Source organism: Meriones unguiculatus, chromosome 3 (genome assembly GCF_030254825.1).
Source record: "Meriones unguiculatus strain TT.TT164.6M chromosome 3, Bangor_MerUng_6.1, whole genome shotgun sequence".
In the NCBI taxonomy this organism is placed as follows: Eukaryota; Metazoa; Chordata; class Mammalia; order Rodentia; family Muridae; genus Meriones; species Meriones unguiculatus.
In genome coordinates this window covers 182,640,549-182,659,932 of record NC_083351.1, presented here as the reverse complement: position 1 = coordinate 182,659,932, position 19,384 = coordinate 182,640,549, and the positions used below count along the sequence as shown (strand labels likewise).

General features: G+C 41.2%; 1 pseudogene; it reads right to left on the bottom strand.

Annotated features, from left to right (window-relative positions):
- Positions 1–9,391: 9,391 nt before the first annotated feature.
- Positions 9,392–10,089, bottom strand: LOC110565311 (cofilin-1-like; annotated as a pseudogene).
- Positions 10,090–19,384: the final 9,295 nt, after the last annotated feature.

Here is a 19,384-nt window from a genome sequence, read left to right as displayed (position 1 = left end):
AGAATAGGAGGCAGAGTGATTATGAATTGGAGCTCAGGATGTCTGCACTGAGAGTATCTTTTAGACTTTTAGAGATAACATGGGTGATGAAACCATGAAATTTCAATGATATAGTTGTCTACACAAGGCTATCACAATGTCAACCCCAGTTGACATGCCACCTTGCAGGAGACAAATGTCACAAGGCCCTGCCCCTAGATTGAGTATGTATGTATGTATGTATGTATGTACGTATGTATGTATGTATGTGTGCATACACACACATGCACACACATATATTAAATGGATGTTAAGGGATGGACAACCAGTTTTTTCATTCAAGATTTTATAGTGAATTTAATGATGGTAAAGATACAATCCTGGGTATCCCACAGAACACACAAAAAGTGCCCTGGGACTAGTGTCAGACAAAGGACTACAACTTAGACAAATGGCTGGGATTGGGAAAGATTTGTTTTGACTTAAATGAGCAAAAATAGACTTGTAAACTTCCACTTTCTCTCTCTTAAATAAAATACTGACTTTTCTTAACTACAGTTCCAAGTTGGAAAAACATTCATTCAAACTTAATTAGGATCATATGTTTCAGATTTTCCTCTTTTTATAGTCTTTAAAATTTCCTTCAGATGTGCTAACTTGGCAAAAGGAAGAAAACAAAATTGTGGGGAAGATTATTTTTTTAAATTATTTTTAAATGAACAACAATTTTAAATGACACAATTTAAGGATAAAAACAAAATTGTGTGCTACTTTTTAAAAGTTCACTCTGTGTTATCATTCATCATCTGCATTTACAGACCATAACATGTTAGACTCTGAGGGAACAAGAGCTCCACAAGAGGACCAATAGATCCAACATATCTGTGCCCATGTGGGTCTGTGGAGACTGATGCACCAACCAAGAACCATGCATGGAGAGGACCTAGGTCCTCTGCGCAAATGTAGATTATGGGAAGCTCGACCTCCATATGGGTTCCCTAGGAAGGGGAGCAGAGGCTGTCTCTTACATGGACTCTGTTGCAGGCAGCCCTGAAGAGACTGTGACCAGTTAGTAAGGGAGGAATGCTCTCTCTCCCTTTTTGAGGACTAGGGGAGGGAGACGGGGGGAAGAGGAAGCAGGGTGAGAACAGGAGGAGATGAGGGAGGAGCCTACAATTGGGATGTAAAGTGAATAAAGAGATTAAAAGAAGAAAAACTAAACAGATTGATAAAATCTCAAAATGTTCTAAGATTTAAAACTCGAAATATCTGGAGCCCTTAGACCAGCGGTTCTCAAACCTTCCTAATGCTGTGACCCTTTAATACAGTTCTGCAAGCTGTGCTGACCTTCACCCATAAAATTATTTTGTCGCTACTTCATAACTGTAAATCTCCTACTGTTATGAATCATAGTGTTAACATTTGAAATGCAGGATATCTGATATATGACCCCGACCCACAAGTTGAGAACCACTGCCTTAGACAGAAGACATTATTGCCAGAGCCATAATACATCTGTAAAATAAGTGAAGAAGTATTCGATTATCTGATACTCTTGAATTTAAACAATTTCACAGTGGTTAGAACTTGGCAAAGTTCTAAAGTATTTCACTCTTTGTCCTAGGGAAATGACATTTTCAAATGATCTATAAAGTAACTGTCAGCTACATCAGATCCAGTCCTTCAATTATACCACAGCCAACACATCTCAGATTCTGAAAAAATACTTGCATGTTCACTTCATTTATTGTTTTCAAAAAATTCTATTCTGATGTTAGCTAAAAATGAGATATTTCGATGGAGGCAGAAGACTGATAGTCACAAGAGGAGCCATCCAACTGACGGTGCTAGATACTGCCAAATTTCTTAAAGTACAGCATAAGATGTTCAAGTCTGGGAGAAATTGCTGGGGTTTACTCAAGTTCTGAACTGTTTCATCTGTCACAGGTATCCAGATGAACTTCAAGAACAGCTGATTAACTTCTAGAGATAAATTCTTAAATGGGATCATGATAGGAGTGCAAATAAAGTTCTAAGAGACGTTCAGATAATATAAAATTATGTTAGCCCTGAAGAGGCAAAATAAGTCAATATGATGAACATCACTTATGCAAAATAATGTCTGCCTCATCATATTTAACACTGAGAAAGTTGGAAATTCTCCATTAGAACCATCAAAGTTGTATTGGCTTATTGAAAGTTTCTAAACATCTTGTAATTAAGAAACAGACATGGCATTCCAAAGAAATATGAAACTGGAACTTCCTCACTTGACCTCATCACCCCGTCCTCAACCACATGCATGTAAACCAGCTACCATTGTTTATCAGTACTGCATCCTATATACTACCATAGGGAGGAGATCACTAGAAGAAATGACTCACTCTTGTGCATGGCAAGGCTACAGATTCATCCAAAAGAACAACAGATGAATTCAGAAGACGACATGAATTTTTACTGTTTTCTCTGTGACCATGAGCGCATGCCTTTCCAGAGATAATTTCTCTGATCAACAACTACATTGTAGAAAGTGCTCTGCAATTCCATTTAGTGGCTCCACCCTTGAGTATTTGTGAAGAAGACTATCAGATGGGGCATGGACTGTCAGTTCTAATCAAATGCTTTTGCTACTGCCCAAGAATGTCAAGCTCTCTTCTGTACTTATGATGCACACATTGCCCTCTTATCTCTGTCCTACTTCCTCCTTCACTGCCTCCACTGGTTATTATTTTACTCTTATTTCATTATCACCCCAAATGTCACTTCTTATGGGTACATTTATAATGCTTTAACCACAAGTGCTGAACTAGGTGACCCCTTATTACACCCCACAGTGTCGCACACTTTTTTACAGCGTAGTAGAGTCAGTGTTCTGAGGTGAGTGCATTCTTCCTGCTGTATCCCAAGTTAAAGTTCAGCTCCTGGATGCTTTAACAGCTGGTTCACTTCATGCGGTTTGAAAATTCTATGATTCTCCAGAACTTTGCTCAAGAGGATGGTCCAGGGTCAAGTTTACAATACAATCTGTGACTGGAGAACATGGAGTGTTCGCATGTTTAAAGTTACTGTGGATGACATGAGCTTTCAGTCTCAACAATCCACACATGAGCAAAAGAAATGTTCAACAATTTATTAGATACACAAATGCCAAATAGCTGAGACAAATGTCTTGCTTCTGAGATGATTTCCAGTTGCCCAAGAACCATCCAAAATTACTCCACAGTGTTCATATGTAGTCAGATGACTATGAAACTCCCTTCACTGGTCCAAATTCCCTCTCATGACAATACTGACTCATGATCGTAGTGGCCTGAGAAGTGAATGTCCTTGTCTTCAGTCATTAAGCAGTCTTCCTTTCGAAGTGAAAGATCAAGTTACTATCCTGGCCATCTCTGACAATGAAACCATGAGTACAGATGAGGACAGAGGTCTGTAATGAAACATATGTCATAGATGACACTGAACGGATTATTCTCCGTACTGCAAAAACAACAATAATGAAACTTTAAAAGTTGAAACAAATAAAAGCATAAGGAAATGCATATGAAGGCCACTAAATTATGATGCAACTTATTTTATGCTATAATATTTTATTAACATAAATATAGTGATAAAATATATGACCAATTTTTGTGAGTCCACTGTGACTGTTAATTATCATTTCTGTATATAGTATTGCCACCCCTGCATGGATGAAGAGACAGAGACTACCAGTACCTTAATGATAATTCTAAAGTGACATGACTGTTAATGTCATATCTGGCTTTGTCAATCATGTCTCTGAGGGTCACAGTGCTCCTTGGTAGTAGAGTGCTTGCCTAGCAGGCATAAGGTTCTGGTTCAAGTCCCCAGTGCCTAGAAAGAAAAGGAGGGCTGGTATGTCTCATTGTGAAGCCTGTCTTCCTCCCATGCAGACAAGATGAATCGAGGCATTTTAGAACCAGAGTATCTGTTTTTCAGAGCATCCATAAAGAAAAATATTTTGAGAGGCCCTCTGTAGTAGGCTCCTGTGAGCCAAACTTTGGGCAGAGTGCAGGGAATCTTATGAAAGAAGCTGGAGATAGAAAGAGCTGGAGGGGACAGGAGCTCCACAAAGACAGCAAAAGAACCAAAATAACTGGGCACAGGGGTCTTTTGTGAGACTGATACTCAAACCAAGGACCATACATGCAGACAACCTAGAACCCCTGCACAGATGTAGCCCATGGCAGTTCATTGTCCAAGTGTGTTCCATAGTAATGGGGACAGGGACTGTCTCTGACATGAACTAATTGGCCTCTCCCTGAGGGGGGAGCAGCCTTACCAGGCCACAGAAGACAAAGAAGCCAGTCCTGATGAGACCTGATAGACTAGGGTCAGATGGAAGGGGAAGAGGACCTCCCCTATCATTGGACTGGGGGAGGGGCATAGGAAAAGAAGAGGGATGGAGGGCAGGGCAGAATTGGGAGAGGATGGGGGAAGGGCTACATTTGGGATACAAAGTGATTAAAATGTAATTAATAATTAGGCCACAGAGGAGGACTTTGCAGCCAGTCCTGAAGACACCTGATAAACCAGTATCAGATGAAAGGGGAGGAGGTTCTCCTCTATCAGTGGACTTGGAAAGGGGCAGGAAGGAGATGAGGGTAGGAGGGTAAGATTGGGAGGGAAAGAGGAAGCAGGATACAGTAGGGATACAAATTTAACAAACTATAACTAATATTAAAAAATAAAAATTAAAAAAAATAAATCCGCATTCACTGCAAATGTAAAAAGAAATTAAAAAATCATAAATAAAAGAAAAATGTTTTGGAAGCACTTGCCCTTGGAGTGTGATAGAGTGGTATGAAGTCTTGCCTGTTTCTGGATCAGTGGCACCTTGGTCAGCTGAATGAGATTCTGCCCAGCCTAGATTCATTTGTGGCAGGTCAAAGCTTATTCTACTCTCCACTCCTTCTGAGGAACATTCCTTAAAATACCCTCCCACCTCCACATAGAGTGCATCTTCTTTGACATTCTAGGACCTTCCATGAGAAACTTCAGAGGTTGAAGCTGACCCCATCACTTTCCACTCCAGTGATCGGATGGCTGGAAAGCAAATGCATCTCACAAGGCTGGAGAAGGTTGGAGTGTAATTTGGTGAGAAAAGAAAATCCTTGAAACAGGAAGTACACTAAAGTCCTCAACCCCTCAAAGCAGCGCTATAAAATATGAAGAAGAGAAAGCTCCATGTGAGTCCTGAGGAAGTGAGATGCTCATTCATTTCCTTGTCTCCCATTTAGGCTCAAGGCCTCAAGCAGAAGAGTGACTTTGTAGTAATAGATCCCCAAGCTCTGCATGGCAATGGTCACAGCCCCCACCTACCCAATCTAGATGGCAGTGACCTTTCATTGCTCTGAAAAAAAAAATCTCACTGACTGTCACTCATATCTGAATTGAGACTGAGTTAGTTTTGTTCTATTAGTTCATGTACACACAAATTTAATGGTGATCCCTTTTTAAGCATTTATTCTGTGCTAGGTGAATTACACTTTACAGGCATTATCAGGTTAAGCTTTATAGCTGTGTCGCATTTCATTATTAAACAATAATTGTCTACATTTTCACAAGTGAGTAACCGGAGACACAGAGATCATAAGACCCTTTGTCCAGTGTAGCAGGACTTGCACTGGCTGATGAAGAACTTACAGCTTCCAAAAGCAAAGTGGTTCTTGTTATATTAGTGGACTTTGTTTTTATGTCAGAGAATATGCTTTAAATAAGAATTTTTCCCTTATTGTTAGTGGGGAGGTGAATCACAAATGGAATATCTATATCACATACCCCACCAAGGCTTGGGGACTGTTTTCAAAGAGTAGTAAAAAGATTGTAGGGGCCACAGGTCAGGGAGGACTAGAGCAAAGCTGTGTCTTCTGAACATGCCAGGACCACTGCACTCATGAACCCAAAGCAGTAGTACTTCTCTGTATAAGGTCTACACAGTATGAAGTCATTCAGTGCTTTTGCCTGAAGTGTTTCTTAAGGTTTTATTGCTGTAAAGAGACTTCACGATCACTGCAACTCTAATGAAGGAAAGCATTTAAGTAAGGCTGGCTTACAGCTTCAGAGGTTTAGTTCACTATCTTCATGGGGTGGTGGCTAAAAGCCCCTTCTCTAGCTAGATGATGGCTTCTGATGGAGGGAGAGTGTGTTGATCGCACTCCAATGTATGGCCTCGCACCTGTGAGTATATGGGCAGCACAAGTTGAACACAGTAGTTTATAAAAAGAAGATACGAAGTGGAGAGGGGATACAGAGGTGAGGGATGGATCTAGAAGCTGTTGTGGAAGGAATGAATGGGTGAATATGGTGAAAATACTTTATGTGAAATTCTAGAAAAATTATTAAAATTATTGTTTTTTTTTTAAATGCCTCTCTAAGAAAATTAGAGACAGGCATATAGTAGTAGCCAAATAGTCTCAGACTTGTTATTCCAAAAAGGAACTAATGAAGAATCTTTCACCATGAAGTGGCGTGACTGGATTAACATGTTTGCCACACAGACATCCAGTCTTGAATGACTGTTACTATGTCCTCGCTTTGAATGAAGGCTGTTCTGTCCTGCTTCCCCATCTCCTGTGCAGCACAGTGACCCACCCCAGGTGAAGGGTCATCACTGACATTTCTTTCATCTAGCTGCCTAGAGAAAGACCTATGCTAGATCATATCGCACACAAGGTGTTAAAGGGAAGGGTATGAGTTCAAGAGATCTGCTTGGGTCCAACTCACAGGATAATCATTGGGAAATTGCATCAATGCCCAAATATAAATGAGTTGTTGCGGGTAAACAACTTTTCTCACTTTCATTAAAAATTAAAAACAAACACATCTCAGTGGTTAGGAACATGGGTTTTAAAGTCAATCTGAGTTAAGACCACAAATAGTCAGGTGTCACTGTGTGCATCTGCGATCCCATCACATACGAGACTGACGCAGGAGGATTCTAAATTCAAGCCCACCCTAAACTATTATATAGTGAGTTCCTGGCCAGCCTGAGATGTACAATGTGACACTTTAAAATATCATAAAACAAATAAAGTAATAAAACCCCCAAATGACAACCACTTTATGTAAAATTCAATAAGTACTAATTAGTGTGTCCTGTGTGTCATGGAAAGAAATTCCACATTCACTTATTTTGTGAACCTATGAAAGGCAATGAATTCTGCACACTTCGATCTCTTCCTTTATTAAATGGGCATCTCAGTCAAGCTCGTGGCGTTGCACAGTTTATAAGAAATAGTACATTGAAGATTATCAAGACTGTGCCCAGTGGTGGTAGTACCATTTGGACTCTGTAGAACATATGTGCACCACTCTTTGCTGAACACAAAAGTCCCGTAGTTTTATGACCAAGACTTCCACTTTTCCGAAAAAGACACGTTCAAAGTGCCCTCCAGCACTGGGAATAGGGGCTGTCTCTGACCCCTTTGCCTGTTTTTGTGCCCCTTTCCCTTTTACTGGGTTGCCTCATCCAGGTTAATATAAGGGGAGGGGTGCCTAGTCTTATTGCAACTTGGTTTACCATGTTTGGTTGATATCCCTGGGAGGTCTGCCCTTTTCTGTAGAGAAAGGAAGGAGGTATGGGAGAGGAAAGGTGGAGGGGAGGGCCTGGAAGGAGAGGAGAGAGGGAGAGTGCAGTTGGATGTAATATGAGAGAAAAATAAATGAAAAAAAAAAGTGCCTCCAGTTCTTTCATTTACCCTTTCTGGGAAATGTCAGGTATTTATCAGTCCTCCAAGAGAGAGCTTACTATGGCTGAGAAGTGTTGGATACCCAGAAGCTACAGAGATGAGCATTATTCCAGTGGTCTGAGTCTCCCACACCAGTGAATCCTGGAGCACCAGAAGTTTCTGGACCTCCAGGAGCTGAATGGAGGCCGGAAGCCTGCCAGCCTTGGCCTCCTCCAGAGAAAAGTTCTTCCATTCTTTGCTGCCAGTGCAGATGTCTGTCATATTATTCATGTGTCTTCCCCAAAAGCCGCTGGCTTTCCAAGGCTGACATAGTTAGGCAACCACTAGAAACCCGCGAATCCAGACCGACAAGAATCTGGCGTAAAGTCAGGGGACCTGCTGGGCTCATTAGTGCATGTCAGGCTCTGGAGAAACCAAGAATGGCCTCCTTGGGCTGGCAACCTGGGAACCAGTCTTTCAATCACTTCTTGGAAGCTGAACTCTAGTCTGAGATACTGTACAAGCAGGAGGAAGAGAGGTGGTTCATGCTGTCATAACAAAATTCTAGATGACTAAAGAAACAGGCATTAAGTCTCTCTTAGTTCTAGAAAGGAGAGTTTTACAATGTAGAATGGCTAGGTTTGCTGAGGACTTTTCTTTCTGACTTTCATCTGGATAGCTTTTGGCTGATTTTTATCTAGAGAATGAGAAAGATGTCTCTTTTTGTAAAGGTCCTATAATGAGGATACAGTGTTCTCATCTAAACTGAAATAACCCTCAGAAACCTCATCCTCAAATACAATGATGGTGGAAGTTGAGGCATATGAACATTGTGAGGGACACAGTCAATATTTTTTTGTTAATTAGCTTTTTTATTTTATTTTAATTAATTAATTTATTTTTTAATTGAAGGTCCCTTACTGGTCCCGCTTCCATGAGTGGCCAAGATCACGGGAAAGGGAGAGCAACCAGACCGTGCAAGGAGGATCATTTCCACATTTCATTTACACACAGAACTAAACAGACAAGCACAGAATCACTATTGTGGTTAGAATTTGGCAGCATGAGAAGGGTGAGGAATAGGGGTGTTGTTAAAAAGGCAAAAGAAAACAAAAACAAAAACCCAAAACAGGCTCCCCCCAAACTGCTTGCCTGGGATGGACCTTGGTCTGCTTCAACCCAAGAGGAATCAGAAGATCAAAAGCAGTAAGAAATGGAGAGGACAGGAACCCCACAAGGAGGGCACAGAACCAGAAAATTTGAACACAGAGGTCTTGCCAGAGACTCATACTCCAACCAAATACCAGGCATGGAGATAACCTAGAACCCCTGCACAGATGTAGCCCATGGCAGTTCAGTATCCAAGTGGGTTCCATAGTAATGGGAAGAGGGACTGCCTCTGACATGAACTGATTGGCCTGCTCTTTGATCAACTCCCGCTGAGGGTGGAGCAGCCTTACCAGGCCACAGTAGAGGACAATGCAGCCACTCCTGAAATGATCTGAAAGACTAAGATCAGAAGGAAGGAGAGGAGGACCTCCCCTATCAGTGGACTTGGGGAGGGGCATGCATGAAGAAGGAGGAGGGAGGGTTGGATGGAAGGGGGGAGGGAGGGGCTTATGGGGGGATACAAAGTGAATAAAGTGTAATTAATAAAATTAAATTTAATTTAAAAAATATGAAAAAAAGCAGTTTGGGAAGGCCAGAACCGACATGGAAGGAGGGAAGAGGACGGTCCAGGGGGTAGGAGGGACGTTTGGCAACTGGAGTGAAGGGATTGCCCTCCCCCTGCTGGGTTCTCCCCAACCCCTCTGGTCTGGCAGGAAAGGGGCAGCCTGCAACACCCAAGAGCAGGTCTGGGGCTGCTAGATGCTCCAGGCAGGGGGCTGGAGGTGGCTCACAAAGGCTTGCCCTCCAGGGAGATGACGGCACTGCCACCTAGTTTTTCTGCCAGGGTGAAGCGGTCCTTGACCTCCTCGTAGCAGTTGCTTGTAATTCATGCTTGGTTCCTGTCAGTTTCTTCATAATGGCATCCTTGGAGCTGGCATAGATCATTTTGCTCTTAAGGGGTTAACTCTCAGGGGCCCAGAAGATGAACACCAGGTCCTCCTTCTTGCTCTCCTTAGTCTCATAGGTTGCATCGTAGAGGGCATAGCTGCGGTCCTTGTCGGGCAGCATCTTGACAAACGTGGTGTAGGGGTCGTCCACAGCCTGTCCCACATCTCCTACCACGATCTCCTTGCCCTCCTCCAGGATGATGTTCTTCCTGTCCTCACTAAGCAGAAGAACACTGCCTTCTTGCGTTTCTTCACTTCTTCTGGCGTTGAGGACTTGCGAACTTTCATGTCATTGAACACCTTAATGACACCATCAGAGACAGCCACACCAGAGGCCGTGGTTCCGGAAAGTAAAGGGAGACAGAGAACAGGAGAACTAAACCACCGCAGCTGCTTCCGGGGTCCAACTGAAATCCAATATTTTTTTTTTTAAATAAACCTTTGATAGTGTATGGAGTCTTGTCAATTTGACTGATTGTATTTAAGAGGACTGCTGTCAGCTAAGGAAACACAGAAAGAGAAATCCGAATGGCAAAAATTCAATAAGTCAATACAAAAATTTAGCATTTTTATTATAATTTTAAGGTATAAATAGACATCATTATAGTGTCAACTATACATAGTTTGAATAATAACTGCAAAGGATTAGTGTTCTCATTTAGTAATGAATACACCAACGTCTAGCTGTACTGATCAAGTCCTCTGGAGACAATTAATGAAGTAAGGAGTTTCTTAGTTTGTGACCAAATGTTTACAGTACATCTCTCGACATATGGTTGCAGCAAGTGTAGCGGTATAAGCTTAGGTAGTACCACTGTCCGTTCTCAGTAATTACTCAATGAATGAAGATACAAATTAATGAATTAATAAATACTTAGGCATATTACATTTGGGAGTAAATATTTCTATATACATGTATTTCTATACTTAATTGCTTTTTTAACTTTCTGAGGCAGGGGCTCTACCCAGAAGTTTCTAGGCGTACCTTGATACATCAGCTAGACTTTAGCAGACTTTGCTATGCTTATTTTTAATCTTCCCTTCATGTCTTATTCTTGATTCCATACATAAGAGACATTGGAGACTCAGGCTCTGTACTCATGATGATGGAGAAGGTGGAAGACAGCTAGCCAAAGATGCAGGGAGCATCTCTCATCCCAGTTACAGCATGCCACTCACACCCCTGACAGGATGTTGTAAATGCAAAATATTTCCCATATGCTCCTGTGTTTTAACTCTTGGTACCAGCTAATGGAACCATTTGGAAAGATTATAAAACCTTTGGGAAGTGGAGCCATATTGAAGAAAGTGACTCATGAAGGAAGGGCCTTGAGGCTTTATAAATGGGCTCCACTTCCTGTTCTGTTTTCTAAGGAAGTATGTGGCAATCTAGACTCCTCCTCCCTCACCATGCCTTTTTCTCCTGCTGCCATGTGTTCTCCACTGTGACAACCTCTGAACTGTCTGAAGCTATAAGCCAAAATAACAGCTTTCTCTCCTAGTTTACTTTTTCCAGGGACATGGAAAGGAAATGAAGACACATGACAATTCAATATCCACCTTTGATGTTGGGGGGATTAATATACTGTACCTTAGAACAGAGGCTTTGTGGGAATGGCTAATTCTCTTAAATTATAACAAAAGAGAAGAAAATTCAACTTAACAGACACTTCCTTCAAGTTCAGAAAAGCTGAAGTTTTCTTGCTTCTCAGAATCATTTCTTCTTCACCAAGCCTGCTTCTCAGGTTTAATCTTTAAATATTACCTATAGTGACTGTTATAATGCATATGTAGTTTGGTTTTCCTTTGGTCATTTTCTTTTATAACTCTTTGAAGAGCACATGTCTTAGTTATCTTATAATAGAACCAATAAGTGATTTCTCTCTTTCTATCTTCATAATTAATTGATTCTATTATTTTAACTACCCTTTGCTGATGGATGAGTGATTCTACAAATATTGTTTAAGCATACTATTCTAAGCAGCATCACAGCATTATTGGAATTTTTTTGTCTTTGCTTCCAATATTTAATACTAGATAAGTAGGTATTTAATTCTTTCTTTATTTCTTCCATGAAACCTTTTCTAAGAAAATATATGAACTTAGAAGAGCATGCTTTACTAAATCTGCAATTCAGAAAGCAAGAATCAAGTAGGAAAACAGGAACAGGGAAGTCCTCTCACTAAGTGGGATGCCTCCAAGTAAGTACTGCTGCCATTTCAGTGACACTAAAGGAAGGAATGTTTCCGTAAAAGAAATATTAACACTCGGTCTCAGCCAAGGACTCTGATGGGTGCTTGGGAGCTGGGAAGAGCAAATTCAGTCTCTGAACTCATAGATCAACAGAGACCACATTCAACAACTCACTCATTCACTCTTTCCCTTGCTTACTCAGTTGGCAAATGAGAAACAAGTCATAATTCTACTGATACATTGGTAAATAATGTAGGTTACTGTCATAACCACTAAACTCTGGTGGAGGAACGATTTTAAGAACATTTATAATCTATATACATTTAATACATGTATGTGAGCGAGCAAGAGAGAGAGAGAGAGAGACAGATCTCATTTTACATATTCCTATGGACATTTATTGCCCCTTTTTCTTTTCTTTTTTCTTTGCTTTTATTTATTTTTCTTTTTTTCTCTTTGCTGTTATTGGGATTTGCGTTATAGACAGATATTTTGCTTCAGTCAAGATGAGAACCTGGGAACATGAGCCTTGCCTTGTTTACTAGAAGCCCGCCATTACAGATTGTTCATGGGGCATAATATCAAGTGCATATAATCTCAATATTTTGGAGCTAGTAGCAGAATAATCAATCACCGTGTTCTACACAGAGAGTTCCAGGCCAGCCAATGGTATATACTATCAAGTCATACTCTGCAAAGAAAAAAAAAATTCTTGTTTACCAAATCTATGCCAGTGAAAAACTATAGGCTGGTGATCCCCAGATGTGGCAATTTTTCACTTAATACAGTAAAAGATTCTGAAGTTCTTTTAAAGACTGAAAATCCCTGCATTTAGCCTTTTGTTTTAGAATTCTTAGATACTAATATTTTCTTTTTTTTATTTATTTTTTCATTGCCCCAGAGTTCTGTGACACAGCATGGTTTAAGGTGTTTCCATGTAGGGCATGAAGAGAAAATCATCACAGCCCTCTAAGAGCTGAGTTTTGAAAGACATATTGATAGAAATGAAGTAGGATTTCTGATAAAGCAAATGCAAGCAAAGAATTATTAAAATAATGAACCAAACAACCAAGGAAGAGAAAAGGGAATCTGAAATGCTGAACTGGTAGAAAAACTTCAATAAATATTTTCAACTGTGGAGTCTTTTAAAACTTCAGCTTGTTACTTTAAAAACATCTGGAACCCTAAGCCTGGAATAGGAAGGAGAAAAACTGAATGGGGGCCTAGTTTCTCTTTATTATATATACTTATATAGTCAAATTATATCCACTGAGCCTTTTTTTCTCCCTCATTGGGTACAGGTACAGGCTCTCCTAGCACGCACTATGCTGATTCTCTCATTCACCTGTCACCAGCTAAGCACACTGCAGAGCTTTCCTCAGGGGCTGAAGCGCGGTGTGGTGCCTGAACTGCAACGCCTCAAGAATGTCACTGTGTCAGAGACAGTCCCTGTTCCTATCACAGTGGAACCCATTTGGAGACTGAGCTGCCATGGGCTACATCTGTGCAGGGGTCTTAGGTTATCTCCATGCATAGTCCTTGGTTGGAGTATCAGTCTCAGGAAAGACCCCTGTGCTCAGATTTTTTGGTTCTGTTGCTCTCCTTGTGGAGTTCCTGTCCTCTCCAGAACTTACTGTTTCCCACTGATTGGCCTACTCTTTAATCACCTCCCCCTGAGGGGGAAGCAGCATTACCAGGCCACAGAAGAAGACAACACAATGCAGCCACTCCAGATGAGACCAAATTGACTAGGATCAGAAGGAAGGAAAAGAAGTCCTCCCCTATCAGTGGACTTGGGAGGGGCATGCATGCAGAGGGTGGAGGAAGGGAGGGTTTGGGATGGGAGGAGGGAAAGAACCACAGGGGGGATACAAAGTGAATAAAGTGTAATTAATAAAGAAAAAAAAAGAATATCACTGTGAATGAGCAATATCTACAATGCACTTCCCCCAAAGAAAACAACAAATCCTAGAAATCCGTTCTTAAATGTTAGCTCTAGGTCAATATTTCTCAACCTGTGATTCATGGCACCTTTGTGCTTCGAAGGACCCTTCTACAAGAACTGCATGTCAGGTGTTCTCTATATTATATATTTATATTACGATTCAGAACAGTAGCGAAATTATAGTTACAAAAATAACAACAAAAAGTAATTTATAGGGGTCACCACAACAGGAGGAACTATAATGAAGGGTCACCGCATTAGGAAGGTTGAGAACCACTGCTCTAGAGTGGACGTGCCTACCGGTAGGACATTCTTACCTCCAAACTTCTGCAGGGGCAGAGGGAGGGCAGGGCTCTATGATGCCAACTACCTAAAGAACATTCCAATTAGTTAATGGAATTTGAAGTTTGAAAAGACATTTTTGTAATAACCATGTCCAGAGAGCAAGGTCCTTTGTTTCCACTCACACAGAATGGCCTCAGGTCAGGCAAACACTGAAGGGACACTCAGCCAAAGCTTCCAAGCCCCGTGGCAATGAGGCTCCAGGGAAAGGCCCATCAAAAGGTCCACAAGATTACCAACTGCATCTGCCAGTGAGACACTTAAGCAGGAGGAAGCAAGTCTGCCAGGGCAGAGTCAGTATTGGCAAGTGAAAAAACACTGTGCCTGCGGCCACTGGCTGACTACATCTGCACACTGATCTTTGGACTCTGGCCTGGCTCATCTGAAGGTTCTGCCAATGAGAGCTGCTTCCACCTGGCTTTCCTAAAGTGTTAGGGCAGCTGCTGATAATGACAACAGGTTTAAAAAATAATAATCATTTTACATCCTTGCTGTACCCAATCCCTCCTTTCCTCTCAGTCTCACCCTCCCTCCCTCCTCTTCCCCCTTCCTCTCTCCTTTTCCTCAGAAAAGGGGAACTTCCTTTCTCATCCTGCTCATTAAATTGTATCAGGACTGAGCATGTCCTCTTCTCCTGTGGCCTGGTAAGGCAGTCCCACCAGCAGGAAGTGATCAGAAAGCAGACAAATAAGTTCCTATCAGATGCAGTCTCCACTTCTCTTACTAGAGGACCCATATGAGGCCCAAGATGTCAGTCTCCTACATCTTTGTCAGGGACCTAGGTCCAATTCATGCATAGTCCTTGGTTGATGATTCAGTCTCATCAAGCCCCTTTCGACCCTGGTTAGTTGACTCTGTTGGTCTTCTTGTGGAGCTCATATCACCTCCAGATTTTTATCTCTTTTCTTCCAATTTTTTACAAGACTCTCTACACATCATCCAATATTTGGTTGTGAGTATCCACTTCTGTTTTGAGGCACTGCTGGGTAGGGCTTCTCGGAGAAAAACTTTCTCAGACTATTGTCTTCAGGTTTCAAGGACAACTCTCTCAGACTACCCTCTTCAAGTTTGTCAGGGTATCATTCATAGTGTCTGGTGTTGGCATTCTCTGATGGGATGGGTCTTTTAATGTGCATTCCCTCAATCTCTGCTCTATCTGCTTTATCTTTATCCATGCACCTTTGTAGGCAGACTAAATTCTGAGTCAAAGTTTTTGTGGGTGGGTTGGTGACTCTGCTAGGAGCCTAGTCTAGTTAGAGGGTGTCCTCTTCAGTCTCCATGGTCTCTGCTTCTATGCTTGAGTCCCCTCATATCCTCGCAGAAGCCTACCCTGACTTAGGTCTCCAGCTTGTCTCAGAGATACCTTCCTCAGTTTTTCTTTTCTCTTCAGGTCTTCTGTCCTCTCAACCTTGCTCTCCAAGTGAGGATGCATAAATTTCACTCAGAAGGGGAAATAGAACAGACAGAGGTAGTGTCTGAAGAGAGGATAAAAGGTGTGCGAGGGGCCACAGAGAGTTAAGATAGTGAAGATCAGATACTAGACATTTAATCACTCTCAGCAAAGACTATTGGAAAGGTTACAGTTCTGGCTTTGAATGGTTCCCTGACCCTGTGCAGTCCTGGCATGTTATTTCCTTCTATAGGCTATAATTTTTCTCATTATTAAAAGGTGGGATTTGAGTTAACACTAATGATTGGAACATTGAGGAATCAGATTTTCTTTAAGTACCTGTAGATTTCCTTCAGTCACACCATGGATATATGTGTATGCATGCATGTGTGCCTGGGGGAGGGGTTGATGTTCATGTGTATTTGTATAGTAATATTATAAAGAACTTAACTCAGGCTTCAAGATAAGTATTTTCTGGGTTAAGCTATGTAAAATGTTGGGTGTATTGCAAGGTATGGGAGACAGACTCAATTCTTCTCTTAAAAAGAATTCAATTGGGAAAAGACAAATTACAATAAAAAGTGCATTGTGGTGAGGGCAGCCAAAGGGTAAGCACAGTTGCATGGGAGAGAAAAGAATTGGGGCAGAGGCTCCTCCAGCAAATGGGGAGGTAGAGAATGGAGGAGATAGGTGACCAGTACAAAAAAAAACTTATTAAGGGTCATGGGTTGTCTCTAACATAGTGAAGAGGTATAAGACTGGAGGTAGGCATAAATCATGGCACTAAAAGTAACAATGTAGCAGACAGTGTGTGGGGGGGGACGCATATTCACCCAACTAATTCAACAAAACAGAAAAAAGTGAAACTGGCTACTCAGTGCTTAGACAACCAACGCCTTCTGCGAACTCGTCCTTGCCTCATTAACACCCCTTTTCCATTACATTGTATATGAAATCTTATCATAAGATTGTTATTCAGATATGTAAAATAAAATAAGCAGCTGTATAACTACTTTCCAACTTAGAAATCAAGCCTCAACAGCAGAACCAAAGAGCCTTACTCCTGAGCATACACTTCATGACAGAGTCGGAGTTATTACACTCTCAGGAAAGGGGCATGAAATTTGAAATTTATTTTATTAATTTATGTTGCAAAGTATAACTGTCATGTGGACTGGGACATGGCTGCCTCTGAGTTCTGGACATTTCTTCCCTGTACCAAATTTCGGGGCATACCACATCTTACTGAAATGTCAATTTGTCAGCCAATAGTGAGAAATTCTGGGCAGTCTGAACAACTTATTCCTTCCAGTGGCTAGTTTCCACATGAAATGTCAAATTGTAGTCAGATGTTTCCTTGGAAAATCTGGCCTAAAATGAATTAAAACTCTGACAGTACAAACTTAACCTGATCCATACATCCATTCCTTCCTTCCTACCTGTTTCCTTCAGTTGCCAGATAAAATATGAAGATCTAATTTACTTTGTTTTCAGATAACATTTAAGATTCAGTATATTTTGATTTTTTTTTCTCTGCACGGTGCCTGCAAGCACATGAATAGAAACAGGACAGAGTCCCATCATCCCAGCTGAGCAACATGGGTTAAGTATGCTTTCTAGAGACTTAGACTCAAGGAAGATTTACTATTAGAACCTTTATATCTAACAGCAGATATATAGTAGCATCCTGGTCTTTCTCAATGCTCTATCTGCTTCATCATGACAATGGGGAGAACTCCCCTCAACTGCAGCAGCTTCCTCTGAAGCATCTTTGAAGAGGATTCAGCTCTATAGACCTGAGCACAAGTGTATGATGGAGAGGTCAGATGCTGTAGTGTTGTTGTGTTGTTTGTGTGTGCTTGGATACATAAAATGAGGTTTGTTCCTCATGTTAAGCAAGAAACACAATAAGTGGGACTATGTTTCTCCCAGGGACAGGTGGAAACAACAGAAGAGTATGGGATAGGAGAGTTTCCTGATCACACTTTTGGTTCTTTCTACTACTTTTATCTTAAAGTTCACTCATTGTATACAAAGGATTTTCATTATAACTACAATAGAAACAAACAATTATTACTACCATGTCTACTTATCATTTTGAATATTATCGATAGCTGGTAATTTGCCCGGCTTCAGGTCCTCTGTACAACTATGTGAGTATGAAAGAAAACAAAAAAGACAGAGAGTGTCACAGACCAAATGGACTCAGAAAAAATGAAGATGAATGAAATGGAGCAACCAACAGAAAAGGGTAAAGGTGAAAACTAATTAAATCTAAACAAAATCAATAATTTAGTCAATAGCAGTAACCTGATACTAGTCTCTTGTTATGATTAATATTTGACAGTAATGTACAATATTAGAATTAGGCATAGTGGGACACATCTTTAATTCCAACCATTAAGAGAGAGAAAGAGAAAGAGAGAGTTCCAGAAAATAAAGGCATGAGTAGCCCACTCCTCATAATCCTATACCTGCTTTCATTTATTTTACCCAATATCAATGACTTCCCTACCTGGGATGGACTTAGAAGCTCATCTGTGTACCTCGACTCCAGTTTTCCTGTCTCAGGTTAGCAAATAACCATGAACTATTGTTGGCTCTTAGTGTTAGGTCTCAAAGCACCCTGGGACAGATTCCTGAGGTGCCAATTAGCAAGCTGAAGTGGATGCTTGCTGCCAGGCTCTCAGCATTTCAAGCCCCTGTTACAGAATAATCCGTCACACAGCCTGGCAGGCATACCCTGCCCTGCCCTGAGCTTCTCTACTCCCTGAGCCTCACTCCTCTTGCCCAGAGTCTCTTTTCTATGTAACTCAGCCATTTTGGTTCTCTTGGATTTTTGGTTCTTCTGACTCTTGGTGCCTCTCTTTGCCTCCTCTCTTCTCTTCCTCTCCTGCTCCCCGTCCTCTCTCCTGTCATGGCTCAATTCAGTTTACTGGCTATCTTCAGTCTAATCTAGTCCAGATGCCTCTGGCTGTTTTATCTCTCACATCTACAGCAAAACTTCTCCACAGCCATACCCAGGAACAGCCATGTCTTCAGTTTTCATTCATTTGGATTCTTCTTTATTTCTTAAAGTCACAACACTGACAAAGGGAGCTTTTTGTGGGAGATTCTCTCCTAACAGAGGAGTCTCTCCTCTATTATTATCCCCAAAAGTTTGTGGAGAAGCAAGACTAAGCTGTCAGTTGACTGACATGACATGAGAATGAACTATAAAATAGAGAGTAAGGAATATCAGAGTTTTATTTTGGATGTATGATTGACAACCCAAACATACACCTCTGACATGAGAAGAACTGTTTCTTCCAGCAGCATAGATGAAGGTCTATAAACAAAAGTCAACCACTGGTCAAGGCTCAACGCAGTGACTAAGTGTCCAGCCACAGACAGCAGATGTGTATATGCTGCAAACCCTGACAGATTTCCAATCCTCTAATTCCTGTGGAGAACAAAATCTTTTTTCAAATCTCAGAAGCTCTTTGCTTGAGCTCCTTGCTTAGCTGATTTACAAATGTTTGGGTTTTTGTTTGCATCAAATAAATTGTTTCCACCAGTGAGCTGATGATTCAGCCAGGCTGGGAAGCCCCTTGGTCTTGGGCCGTATTCTTGCTAATTTGTCATGCTGTGCTTATGGTCTCAACAATCCCTTTCTTTATCCTATGCTTAAAAGGAGTTTCATCTGTGGTTGCTAAAAGATTGGGCTGCACTAAAACATATGTCTTGTTTTTTTAAGGTAACATGGTGTTGATGGATGACCCTAGACAAGCAGAGATTAAAAGAAACA